Source organism: Enhydra lutris, unplaced genomic scaffold, assembly GCF_002288905.1.
Source record: "Enhydra lutris kenyoni isolate GAN:26980312 unplaced genomic scaffold, ASM228890v2 scaffoldscaffold2, whole genome shotgun sequence".
NCBI classification, from domain to species: Eukaryota; Metazoa; Chordata; class Mammalia; order Carnivora; family Mustelidae; genus Enhydra; species Enhydra lutris.
In genome coordinates this window covers 64767925-64781911 of record NW_019154086.1, presented here as the reverse complement: position 1 = coordinate 64781911, position 13987 = coordinate 64767925, and positions in this window count along the sequence as shown.

Sequence of the window (13987 nt, the reverse complement as noted above, 5' to 3'; positions counted from 1 at the left end):
CTATCCGCAGCTTGTCAAGCCACATCCCCAAATTATGGATGCTCGGTGTTTTCTCCAGCCTTCTTATTAATTTTACACTTGGAAACACTACTCTTCATCTTCCTCTGTTCATCTCACTTTATTTGAATGTTATACATGTCTTTGTATGAAATTGTTTTCCAATACTAATTCTCTTAGCCAAAGAACTTGCTGGAACATTCACCAGGATTATCTTATTACTACATAGTTCCCTATGGTCTTATTAACCATAGCAAAACAAAATAAAACAAAACAAAACCAAGCAAGAACAACCAACTAAGGCCTTTCCCTCTTTTTGTTCAAATCCAAGAAGATTGGATATTCTTTCATTGAAGAAGGAGTGATCAGTATCATCAATGTGAGGAATTTTCCTACAGCTTCTGGGATGATAAGACTATTTTTCACATAGATACTGTGTAGAGGCTTTTTTTTTTTTTTTTTTTTTTTTGGCACCTGAATACAAATTCACAGTGAGAATGTAGAGAGACTTGGCAAAGAGAATTGATATGTAAGAGTCCTTGGCAAAAATGAATGCATGCAGAAAGAGATTGTGGGGCATGGTGCATCTGCCCTCTATATCCTAATGTAGATCCCTCTCTTAACTTTGTTGTCTTTAATGTATCTGGCTTAATTTGATACAGGACATGACACAATATTTATATTTTGTGGCTAAGAGCTTTCAGAGATTAAGCATAGCACCTTAGCTTTTTCCTACATAGTAAGCACACAGTCACATTATTTGGTTAGTTAATAACATAATGCAGATAATTATGACAGGATAGATGTGACTCGGGGCTGGCTTGATGAGCATGTGAACTGAGCAATCACATAGGGCCCCGTGTTCGGTAGGAACTCGTGCTTTGTTGATATTCTGCTGTCATCTTGATGAAATTCTTGAACAAGGGGGGCTAGTCCTTCATTTTCATTCTGACTGTGCCCACGAATTATATAGCTGGTCCTTCCTCATGTAACTTGAGGTTAGATTGCCTGGAGAATCAAGTCTGTTTATGGAGCAGAGTCCAGTGTTTCAGTGTTATTTGTGAGGCATCTGTGAATATATTTCCTTCCATTAATGTGACTGATACTTCTGTTTGTAATTTTAATTGGAAGTGACAACAGGAGAGGATTTATATTTATTTTAACCTTTTATATCTTACTTTAGAAAGCAGACCAGATATAGCCATGAAAAGCAAATGGATGAGTGTAAGATCTTGCTTGTGCTCCTGTGCTCCAGACAATACCATTAGGATCTGTTTCAAAACTGTATTAAGCATAGCCATTTCTTTCCCACATAGACATGGTAGGTCTCATTCCTACATATAAGTTTAAGAATAAAATCTTAATTCAGGTTACTTGCAAAGAAGATACCAAAAAGACTTGAAAATTCAAATATTCTTCTTGAGCCTAGAGTTTTAACCATCATTTGTAAGTGGTTACAAAACAGTTCAATAGTAAAATAACTTTCCAAATTAAGATACTCAAGAGTTTAACCTGAAAGTATTATAGATAATAAGTTCATTTCCCTTCTTTGAATCTACAAATTTAAGAAAAGTGAATAATCTGCATTCAAAGGGTAAAATTCAAAGGTAGCATGTGTTGTCCTGGGTTGGGATGAGAAAACAAGCATACCCTTTAGAAACAAAAACATAGTTGGGCTAACCTCAGTGTGAGGGATGCTATTACACAAGCAGCTCATTGTGTCATGATTGGAAGTATGAGAACTTGTTTACTAAAGAGAACTCTCATCTCTGTTGGAGCCCTAGAGAAGGGAAGAACACAAGTAAAGTCATTTTTGTTTCTACCTACGGACCTCCTGTTTCGGGTACAATGATTGTGCTACTGCATACCAATGACAGTGATTTATAATACATTGCTCTGGTCTGCATGCTAGTTTGCTCCATAAGATTAAAAACTATAACCCCTAAAAGCAGGAAGATATTTCAATAGTTCAGTCTTCTAATCAGTGCTTCTAGCTCTGATGTAATATTTCCTTTGGAAACTCCTCAGGTAAATATTGCTGGAAATCCTAGAAAACTCTCTTTATAACAGTGAACTGAAGATGTAGGCCACTTGTCTTCATTTACAAAGGCAACATAGAAAGTATGGTTGAGGTATTGTCTTTAGAAGCTTATCTCTTTTATTTATTTAAATTATTTTGAATTTAATCCATTGTCAATTTGGTTAACTCACCTTCTTGAACTTTAATACATTTTGATTGGCAATACTTTTGTTGTCTTTTGTTATCTCAACAAGAGTTACTGCTTTTCAATTTCCTGTAATTTTTAGACACATCTAAGTAAGCAGTTGAGTGAATTTGTTGACACAGTCTGATTCTACCATGCCCTGTTTATAATAATAATAAAGAATTTATTGCTTTAGCCTTGCAGCTGGCTCAGTCCAACAGGAGCAGTTAATTTAATTTGAAGTGCCCTGAGTCTTTTTGTTACTGAGAATCTGTTCTTGAATGAGATTACATTTGCTAGGTTATTTCAGTGAGACTACTCCTGAGGAACTTGACCAAAGAATCACTGTCTTTCATCAATCTGAGTTAAAGTTGGAATAGCAGGTTGTTGGGGTAGTGGGAATCTTTCTAAGTATTATGAATTTAACAAGTTATTTAAAAATCTAATGCATACTATTTGTGGATTTTGGGGTTTTTTTTGGTGAACATTAGATCCTTTAGGTACATGTATTCATCTAACCTCCAAAACCCCTCCTACAGTACCATTATCAGAGAGGTGAGAACTTTCCTGAGCTCAGAATGTTAACAGTGCTAAGTTGTGCCTCCAAAGGAGGTCTGACTCCAAAAATCCAGGCTTTCAGTCACTGTCACTTAAAATTTCTAATATGAAAACCAAATAATTTTTGTTGAGTCTTATTAGGGTACAGTTATTCCCTTCAAGCCTTTTGGTAAGTAAATAATAACTGTATCATAGACCATTTAGGTTCCATGTAGTGCTATCTTTAGTGTTTTCTTACTCCTTGGTTTGCTCTTCTTCGTCGTTTCTAAAAGGTAGACATTCTGCACATTTACATTATTGCTTTCAGGAGGAGAAGTATACTTCTTGGTAATGCCAATTTTCACGTATTACAAAGGACAAAATATGACCACCACTAATTGTACCAGAAGATCATTTCCACTGGTAGATATAGTGAGTTTAGGGGCAGTTATGCTATTCATAGCATCATCATCATCATCAATAATAATAACAGCAGCTTTTATTGAGAATTTGCTCTTTACCCAGGCTTTCCTCTAAGTGATTTATAAATATTGCATTTGATCCTCACAATGCCTGTACAAAATAGATAGTACTAATATTCCTGTTTCATAGTGTGTGAAGTTGAGATTCAGAGGTAAGTAAATTTGTCCAAGATAATGGAGAAAACTCATGTCCCAGAGTTGAGCATCCTGGACTCACACCTAACTCTCTATTCTACTAACTTCTAACTCTGTTTACTGTCTCTAGGCTTATGTTTTATCATTATAAAAGTAATAAATGTGTTTACTGTCTCTAGGCTTATGTTTTAGCATTATAAAAGTAATAAATTTTCTTTCTTTTTTTCTAGTAATAAATTTTCATAAAAGATAATTTGAAAAATATATAAAAATTACTGGGCAAAGGAAAATAGCTACATAGTTTCTACTAACCAAGCACCATCACTGATACATGTTGTGGCTTTATTTATATATTTAGTAAAGAACAGAATTGTTTTCCTTTTTCTTACTCTTTTAAAAATAAAGTTGTAATTGTACCGTATGTAGAATTTTTAAAGATAGACTTTATTTTCTAGAACTGTTTTAAACTCACAGAAAAAATTTTGGAAGATAGCAGAAAGTTCCAATATACCTCATACTCAGTTTCCCCTACTACTAACATCTTACATTAGTGTGATGTATTTATTATAATTAATGAACCAATATTAATATATCATTATAATGCCTGTAGTTTATTCATACTTCCTTATTTTTTCTTTTGTTTTTAAAGATATTTATTTATTTATTTGAGAAAGAGAGGAAGAGAGAGTGTGTGAGCAGGGGGAGGGGCAGAGTGAGAAAGAATCTCAAGCAGACTCCATGCTGAGCATGGAGCCTGATGTGGGAGTTTGATCTCATGATCCTGAGATCATGACCTGAGCTGAAATCAAGAGTCAGAGGCTTGACTTACTCAGCCACCCAGGCAACCTCCTTATTTTTTTCTAATATCCTTTTTCTGTCCAGGATCCCATCCAGGGCACCACATTCCATTTAGTTGTTATGTTTTCTTAGTTTCCTCTTGGCTGCAACAGTTTCTCAGACTTTGTTTTTGATGATGTTGGCAGTTGTGAGGATTACCAGTTAGGTATTTTGAAGAAGGTCCTTATATTGGAATTTACCTGGCTTTTTTCTTTTTCCTTTGGGTAGACTGGCATTATAGGTTTTTGGGAGGCATACCAGTGCCATTTTCATCATATCATATCCAGGGTACACACTATCAATGTTCTGCTGAACTTGATCACCTGGGCGAGGTAGTGTTTGCCAGATTTCTCTCCTTTAAAGTTAGTCTTTTCCCCTCTTCCCATATCATAATCTTGAGAAGGAAGTCACTTTTGTACAGTCCATACTTAAAGATTGGAAACATATATAATTTTATTTATTTATTTATTTTTATTTTTTTACTATTTTTTTTCATACACGTATTTAATGCATATCTAAATGCATAAACCCATTTAATCTTTTGAAGAACTTTTAGAAACTATACATTTTTTAAAAATTTTTTAAATTTATTTTCAGCATAACAGTATATTTATTTTTAAGCATTATTATTATTTTCCATGTTGTACATTTTTCACAAACATTTTTTTATGCCTGCACACCATCCTGTGGCTTACTAAACTGCTTCTTGCAGCTGGACATTTAGGTTGTGCCTTTTGTTTCTTTTAGGAAAGAATCTTACAAGTAGGATTGCAGGTTAAAGATATAAACATATTGAAATTCTTGGTGCATACAGTTCCATCAAGGAGTTGAACTAGTTTATTCTTCCATTAGCACTATTTGAAAATGGATCTTTTGCTTGCCCTTCTGCCCATGGCTTATTATTATTTTTTTTGGTTAAGCTTTTGGAAAAATGGAATTTTACTGTTATTTTAACTTGTATTGATTTTATGATTGTTAAGGTGGACAATTTCCCTGTGTATTTCTCAACTAGACTTTCATCTTACTCACATGTATGACTAGGATAATAATGTCTATAATATGTGAAAGAACTTTTTAAGATTTATTCATGTATTTATAATATGTGAAAGAACTCTGACAGACAGACAGAAACCAACCATCAACCATTTGTAAGAAAGCTTCCAAAAACCCCTTTCAGGCTTTGATGTTTTGAGTTTTTACCAAGAATTTGCCAAATCTAAATGCTGACAATAACTTTAAGTTAGGAGAATTCCAAGTATTAGGGCTTGATATCACACCAACAGTTTTCAATCTGGGCAAGGATGTGATAGACTGAGGTGATTAAACTGATGTCAATTATTAAATATAGGTTGTGAAATTGGTAGTTCATATAAAAATAGATCATATGTGAAACAATCTGTGTGATTAACAAAAACTAAAGTGTGGGGCTTTCATAGCCTATTTCCCTACTGTTTTATTCATGGGACACATTTGGGCACTGCCTATTTCACTAACCCCACCCCAAACTTTGTGGAGATAAAGGGCAAAAGTGGCATGAATAGGTTTTCTCAAGAAAAGTAATCAGAGAAAATGGGAAGTACATTCCTCTGGGGTCTATATCCTGTAAGGGGTTAGGGTCTACTAGCAATGATCAGTATAATTAATGTAAACATTTTAAAGTGTGGTGTTTTGTCACAATGTTGATCTTATTGATACACAAACTTTGGCATCAAAAAAAAGACTCAGAAGGATAAATTATTTACACTTTGGCTGATATAGTTGCTCTGTGGAGAGAGGCCACAGAAATAGTAGCCAGTCCTTTTCAGGATGAAGCAACCATGTCTCAACTCAGGCTCTCAAGCAACCACAGACTGGGTGGCTTAAAAATGCAAGTTTAGTTCTCACAGTTCTGGAGGCTGTAAGTCTAACATCAGGGAGTAGGCAATTGTCATTCCCAGCCCTCTTTTAGCTTGTACGTCCTTGTGGGCTCATATGATGTGTGTGTGTGTGTGTGTGTGTGTGTGTGTGTGTGTGTGTGTGTATCTAGAGGGAGAGAGGAAGCTCTCTGATGTCTTTTGTTATAAGGTATCTTATTTAACCCTGAATACCTCCCAGAGGCCCCATCTCTAAATACCATCCCACTGGGAGTTTGGGCTTCAGTATATGAACTTTGAGGGGGACAACATTCAGCCTATCATCACCCGAGAGTTAATGTGGTGTACTTATGGATGTGGGTACACACCACACAAATACCATATTATGAACACAAAAGGAAAAATACACCATAGATAATTGGTGGTATATTAGTTACTTTGGTTTTATTTCCCATTTAGGCTAATATATCAGGTTTTTTGTTTTGTTTTGTTTTGTTTTGTGGTTTGTTTGATTAAGTGCATTTACCAGTGCACATGAATGTTAGTAGTTAACTAAGTAGTGATTTATTTTCTCCTGTAACAAGAAACTCATTGGTAGATGGGTTGGTTCAACAGCTTGCGGCTGTTAGGGCCAAGGCCTTAATTGTTCTCTTGCCATTATTTCATGGTTGCAAAGTGATAGCTGTAGCTACTTTTCCAGCTCTGCATCCACATTCTAGGCAGGACAAAGGAAAAATGGAAATAATAAGGCAAGATAAAATAAAAATGGAAATAGCTGAATCTTTTAAGGACTTTTCTAGAAGCCCTAGTCCATGACTTCAACTTACATTAAAAAAAATTTTTTTTTTCAGCGTAACAGTATTCATTGTTTTTTGCACCACACCCAGTGCTCCATGCAATCTGTGCCCTCTCCAATACCCACCACGTGGTTCCCCCAACCTCCCCCCCCTCGCCCCTTCAAAACCCTCAGATTGTTTTTCAGAGTCCATAGTCTCTCATGGTTCACCTCCCCTTCTAATTTCCCTCAAATCCCTTCTCTCCATCTCCCCGTGTCCTCCATGTTATTTGTTATGCTCCACAAATAAGTGAAACCATATGATAATTGACTCTCTCTGCTTGACTTATTTCACTCAGCATAATCTCTTCCAGTCCCGTCCATGTTGCTACAAAAGTTGGGTTTTCATCCTTTCTCATGGAGGCATAATACTCCGTAGTGTATATGGACCACATCTTCCTTATCCATTCGTCCGTTGAAGGGCATCTTGGTTCTTTCCACAGTTTGGTGACCGTGGCCATTGCTGCTATAAACATTGGGGTACAGATGACCCTTCTTTTCACCACATCTGTATCTTTGGGGTAAATACCTAGTAGTGCAATTGCAGGGCCATAGGGAAGCTCTATTTTTAATTTCTTGAGGAATCTCCACACTGTTCTCCAAAGTGGCTGCACCAGCTTGCATTCCCATCAACAGTGTAAGAGGGTTCCCCTTGCTCCACATCCTCTCCAACACATGTTGTTTCCTGTCTTGCTAATTTTGGCCATTCTAACTGGTGTAAGGTGGTATCTCAATGTGGTTTTAATTTGAATCTCCCTGATGGCTAGCGATAATGAACATTTTTTCATGTGTCTGATAGCCATTTGTATGTCTTCATTGGAGAAGTGTCTGTTCATATCTTCTGCCCATTTTTTATATGATTGTCTGTTTTGTGTGTGTTGAGTTTGAGGAGTTCTTTATAGATCCTGGATATCAACCTTTTGTCTGTACTGTCATTTGCAAATATCTTCTCCCATTCCATGGGTTGCCTCTTTGTTTTGTTGACTGTTTTCTTTGCTGTGTAGAAGCTTTTGATCTTGATGAAGTCCCAAAAGTTCATCTTCGCTTTTGTTTCCTTTGCCTTTGGAGACATATCTTGAAAGACGTTGTTGTGGCTGATATTGAAGAGGTTACTGCCTATGTTCTCCTCTAGGATTCTGATGGATTCCTGTCTCACGTTGAGGTCTTTTATCCATTTTGAGTTTATCTTTGTGTACGGTGTAAGAGAATGGTCGAGTTTCATTCTTCTACATATAGCTGTCCAGTTTTCCCAACACCATTTATTGAAGAGACTGTCTTTTTTCCACTGTATATTTTTTCCTGTTTTGTCGAAGATTATTTGACCATAGAGTTGAGGGTCCGTATCTGGGCTCTCTACTCTGCTCCACTGGTTTATGTGTCTGTTTTTATGCCAGTACCATGCTGTCTTGGTGATCACAGCTTTGTAGTAAAGCTTGAAATCAGGTAATGTGATGCCCCCAGTTTTATTTTTGTTTTTCAACATTTCCTTAACAGTTCAGGGTCTCTTCTGGTTCCATACAAATTTTAGGATTATTTGCTCCAGCTCTTTGAAAAATACTGGTGGAATTTTGATCGGAATGGCATTAAAAGTATAGATTGCTCTAGGCAGTATAGACATTTTAACAATGTTTATTCTTCCGATCCAAGAGCATGGAATGGTCTTCCATCTTTTAGTGTCTTCTTCAATTTCTTTCATGAGTGTTCTGTAGTTCCTGGAGTACAGTTCCTTTACCTCTTTGGTTAGGTTTATTCCCAGGTATCTCATGGTTCTTGGTGCTATAGTAAATGGAATCGATGCTCTAATTTCCCTTTCTGTATTTTCATTGTTAGTGTATAAGAAAGCCACTGATTTCTGTACATTGACTTTGTATCCTGCCACGTTACTGACCTGCTGTATGAGTTCTAGTAGTTTGGGGGTGGAGTCTTTTGGGTTTTCCATATAAAGAATCATGTCATCTGCGAAGAGAGAGAGTTTGACTTCTTCATTGACAATTTGGATACCTTTTATTTCTCTTTGTTGTCTGATTGCTGTTGCTAGGACTTCTAATACTATGCTGAACAAGAGTGGTGAGAGTGGGCATCCTTGTCGTGTTCCTGATCTCAACGGGAAGGCTGCAAGCTTTTTCCCATTGAGGATGATATTTGCTGTGGGTCTTTCATAGATAGATTTTATGAAGTTCAGGAATGTTCCCTCTACCCCTATACTTTGAAGCATTTTAATCAGGAACGGATGCTGGATTTTGTCAAATGCTTTTTCTGCATCAATTGAGAGGACCATGTGGTTCTTGTCTCTTCTCTTATTGATTTGTTCTATCACATTGATTGATTTGGGAATGTTGAACCATCCTTGTAGCCCAGGGATGAATCCCACCTGGTCATGGTGGATAATCTTTTTGATGTGCTGTTGGATCCTGTTTCTAGGATCTTGTTGAGAATCTTAGCATCCATATTCATCAGTGATATTGGTCTGAAATTCTCCTTTTTGGTAGGGTCTTTGCCTGGTTTGGGGATCAGGGTAATGCTGGCTTCATAGAAAGGATCTGGAAGTTTTCCTTCTGCTTCAATTTTTTGAAACAGCTTCAGGAGAATAGGTGTTATTTCTTCTTTGAATGTTTGGTAGAATTCCCCAGGGAATCCATCGGGTCTTGGGCTCTTGTTTTTTGGGAGGTTTTTGATCAGTGCTTCAATCTCGTTACTAGATATCGGTCTATTCAGGTTGTCAATTTCTTCCTGGTTCAATTTTGGGAGTTTATAGATTTCCAGGAATGCATCCATTTCATCTAGGTTGCTTAGCTTATTGGTATATAACTGTTGATAATAACTTCTGATGATTGTTTCTACTTCCTTGGTGTTAGTTGTGATCTCTACCTTTTCATTCATGATTTTATTAATTTGGGCTTTCTCTCTTTTCTTTTGGATTAGTGTGGCCAATGGTTTGTCGATCTTATTGATTCTTTCAAAAAACCAACTTCTAGTTTCATTGATATGTTCTACTGTATCTCTGGTTTCTACTTCATTGATCTCTGCTCTAATCTTATTTCCCTTCTTATGTGTGGAGTTGGTTTGATTTGTTGTTGATTCTCCAGTTCTTTAAGGTGTAGAGACAGCTGGTGTATTCTGGATTTTTTCATTTTTTTGAGGGAGGCTTGGATGGCTATGTATTTCCCCCTTAGGACCACCTTTGCTGTGTCCCATAGGTTTTGGACCGAAGTGTCTTCATTCTCATTGGTTTCCATGAATTGTTTAAGTTCTTCTTTGATCTCCTAGTTGATCCAAGCATTCTTAAGCAAGGTGGTCTTTAACTTCCAGGTGTTTGAGTTCCTCCCACACTTTTCCTTGCGATTGAGCTCCAGTTTCAAAGCATTGTGATCTGAGAATATGCAGGGAATAATCTCAGTCTTTTGGTATCGGTTGAGTCCTGATTTGTGACCCAGTATGTGGTCTATTCTTGAGAAGGTTCCATGTGCACTAGAGAAGAATGAGTATTCTGTTGTTTTAGGGTGGAATGTTCTGTATATATCTATGAGGTCCATCTGGTCCAATGTGTCATTCAATGCTCTTGTTTCTTTATTGATTTTCTGCTTTGATGATCTCTCTATTTCTGAGAGAGGTGTGTTAAGATCTCCTACTATTAATGTATTCATATCAATGTGACTCTTTATCTTGATTAACAGTTTTCTTATGGAATTGGCTGCTCCCATATTGGAGGCATAGATATTTATAATTGTTAGATCATCTTGGTGGATAGTCACTTTAAGAATGATGTAGTGTCCTTCTGTATCTCTGACTACAGTCTTTAGTTTAAACTCTAATTTATCTGATATGAGAATCGCTACCCCGGCCTTCTTTTGAGGCCCATTGGCATGAAAGATGCTTCTCCATCCCTTCACTTTCAGTTTGGGTGTATCTTTAGGTTCAAAATGGGTCTCTTGTAGACAACATATGGATGGGTCCTGTCGTTTTATGCAATCTGCAGTCCTGTGTCTTTTTATGGGCACATTTAGAGCATTCACATTGAGAGTGATTATTGATAGATATGTTTTTATTGACATCATGTTACCTTTGAAGTCTTTCTTTCTGTAGATTGTCTCTATATTTCTGTTCAATGCTATTCTTAGGACTTTTCCTCTTTTAAAGTACCCCCCTTAATATTTCCTGCAGTGTCGGCTTGGTGGTTGCATAGTCTTTTAAGCCTTGCCGATCTTGGAAACTCTTTATCTCTCCAACCATTTTGAAGGTCAGTCTTGCTGGATAAAGTATTCTTGGCTGCATGTTCTTCTTTCTCTCTATGTGTTTGTCCTCCAGATCACTAATTCTATCTTCTGTCTAAGTTACCCTAGCTTTTATAAATTTAGATTAGATTGGAACTCATTGAGAGCATTGTGAACCTCATCCCTGGTAGCTTTCAGCTCTGCCCTAACATTGTGAACATCCTCCCTGGTCGCTTTCAGTTCAGCCCTAATCAATTCCGTTTGTTCATCCATGGCTTTCTCCAACCTAGCTATTGCCTGGATAATTGTTAACCTGAATTCTCTTTCCGACATATTGTCTATGTTGATAGCCATTAGCTCTGTTGCAGAAGGCCCATCCTCTGTATTATTCTTCTGTTGGGCATTCCTCTCCTAGTCATTTTGGTGAGAGATGACTGAACAGATGTAGCTGGATGTATCGACCGTGGTGCAGTCAAGGTGCTCCCTGGAACAATTCTGAGCAATCAGGGTTCCCCACCCAAACGAGAGAAAAAAGAAAAGAAAAAGAAAAAAAAAGAGAGAGAGAGAGACAGGAAAAAAAGGGAAGATAGAAGAGAAGGTTCAGCCCAAATGGGCCCCAAGGTAAGATTGATGAAGTATATAAACAAAAACAGACAAACTGTGGAAACAACCAAGATACCCTTCAATGGACGAATGGATAAGGAAGATGTGGTCCATATACACTATGGAGTATTATGCCTCCATCAGAAAGGATGAATACCCAACTTTTGTAGCAACATGGACAGGACTGGAAGAGATTATGCTGAGTGAAATGAGTCAAGCAGAGAGAGTCAATTATCATATGGTTTCACTTATTTGTGGAGCATAACAAATAACATGGAGGACACGGGGAGATGGAGAGAAGGGAGTTGAGGGAAATTGTAAGGGGAGGTGAACCATGAGAGACTATGGACTCTGAAAAACAATCTGAGGGTTTTGAAGGGGCGGGGGATGGGATGTTGGGGAACCAGGTGGTGGGTATTGGAGAGGGCACGGATTGCATGGAGCACAGGGTGTGGTGCAAAAACAATGAATACTGTTATGCTGGAAATAAATTTAAAAAATTAATAAAAAAACAAAAAACAAAACAAACAAACAAAAAACCCCAGACAAACAAAAAGACTGCCCACTGGCGTCTTCTGCCCCTGTAGAGATCCAGACATGTATAATTCTGATCTCAGGCTGTTTTCATGGGTGATCGGAGTTCTTTGGTAGGTAATCAGCTTACTTTAGGGTACAGATTGAAAGGGCGCCTCCTCGTACTTCCCCGCCATCTTGTCTCCCTTCAGCTTACATTTTATTGACAAGGGCTATGTCACATGGCTATGATTATCTGAAGGGAAAACTGGGTAACGTAAATTTTATTTGGGGGCTTAGTATTGCCATCTAACATGTGGGTTCTGTTAATAAGCAAGAAAAGAAAAACAGATATCGGGTTAGGACCTAGCAGTATGTTCCATAATGTCATCTCAAGGACTAAGAGAAAATGGTGAATTAACAAACCTTCCATCAATGGATAGATAGTCCTCTCACATAGCAAAATGGAAGCTTAAGAAATTCCTACCCTAAAGGATTTAAATAGTATATCTCAAAAGGAAGCTTATTTAAGGGATTGAGGAAGACAGTATACTTTAGACACTGGAGACTTCATTCAGAGGACAGCCACTAGTTTAGTTCAGTTGCAACCTAAGGAAATTTTGAGGTAGTTGGCAGATGTGCTGCTTCAAGACTTTTGGCTCTCATGGTTATTCCTGCTTCCTACTTCCTGTGGTTGAAGCACACTGTTTTCTTTCATTCAGAGACATCTTGTTCTTGTCTGAGCCACTACACCATGATTCATTTTGTTTTGGCTCCTTGTTGGGGTTTCATGAGGTTATCCAAAGAGTTGCAGGAATGAGAAACACTGAACAGTTGGAGACTAAGAGTAGGGTGCTAAGAAATATGAACCATTTGTACTTCTTTCACACTCATTCTAAGCAAGTCAAAGTTTTGTTTAGTTTTCTTTCTTTTTTTTAACTCAGTGAATGGCTGCTCTACTTTCTATTATAAGAAAGATGGAAAGGAAATCACCTGCTTCTTTAAAAAACTAGGGTTCTAGATCACCATGGTTGTGATGTTTGACATGAGTCATGTGGAGGGTGGAATAGAAGACAGCCTTACAAAGATGTACATTATAGTAATACATGTGAAGGTTGTGAGAAAGAATAGTAATTTCTGTAAGAAACAGAACTGGGATCAAAGATACAGGATGTGGCTATTAACTGGATGCACAAGAGGTTAAAGAATAATCAGAGGGATAAGTCAAAGTTGATTCAGGTTTCAGGACTCTGAGTCTAGAGTATGGAGTTGCCACAGGGACAAAGAGACTCAGAGTAGGATCTGTTTGGTGGTAATAGAGGGATGATGTATTCTGTCTTTGTTCCCTCACACACACTTTGTGAAGGAGGTAGAAGTGGAAGTCTGGCTGACTGAGACAAGGTCTAATATGGTTATTGAAGTGCTTAGTTGCAAATCTTCCCACTTTGTGACATTTGATTTGAATTTTGCATTCTGATCCATTAGACAATGTGCCTAAAACTCATTCTACATTCCTCAATACCCATCTCTTCCCATCTCTCCCATATCCTTGAGCCTGAATTATCACATACTCCAGAACGTGGCAAACTAAGCTTAATGTTTTAAATACACTTTATTATCTGTTTCAGGTTTAAAGGGACATCTTTTATTTATTTATTCATGAGAGAGAGAGAGAGAGAGCGAGAGAGAGAGAGCAAATGCATGGGGAGGGAGGAGGAGCTGAGGGGAAGGGAGAAGAACAGGCAGATTTCTCACCAAGCGCAGAGTCTGATAGGGAGCT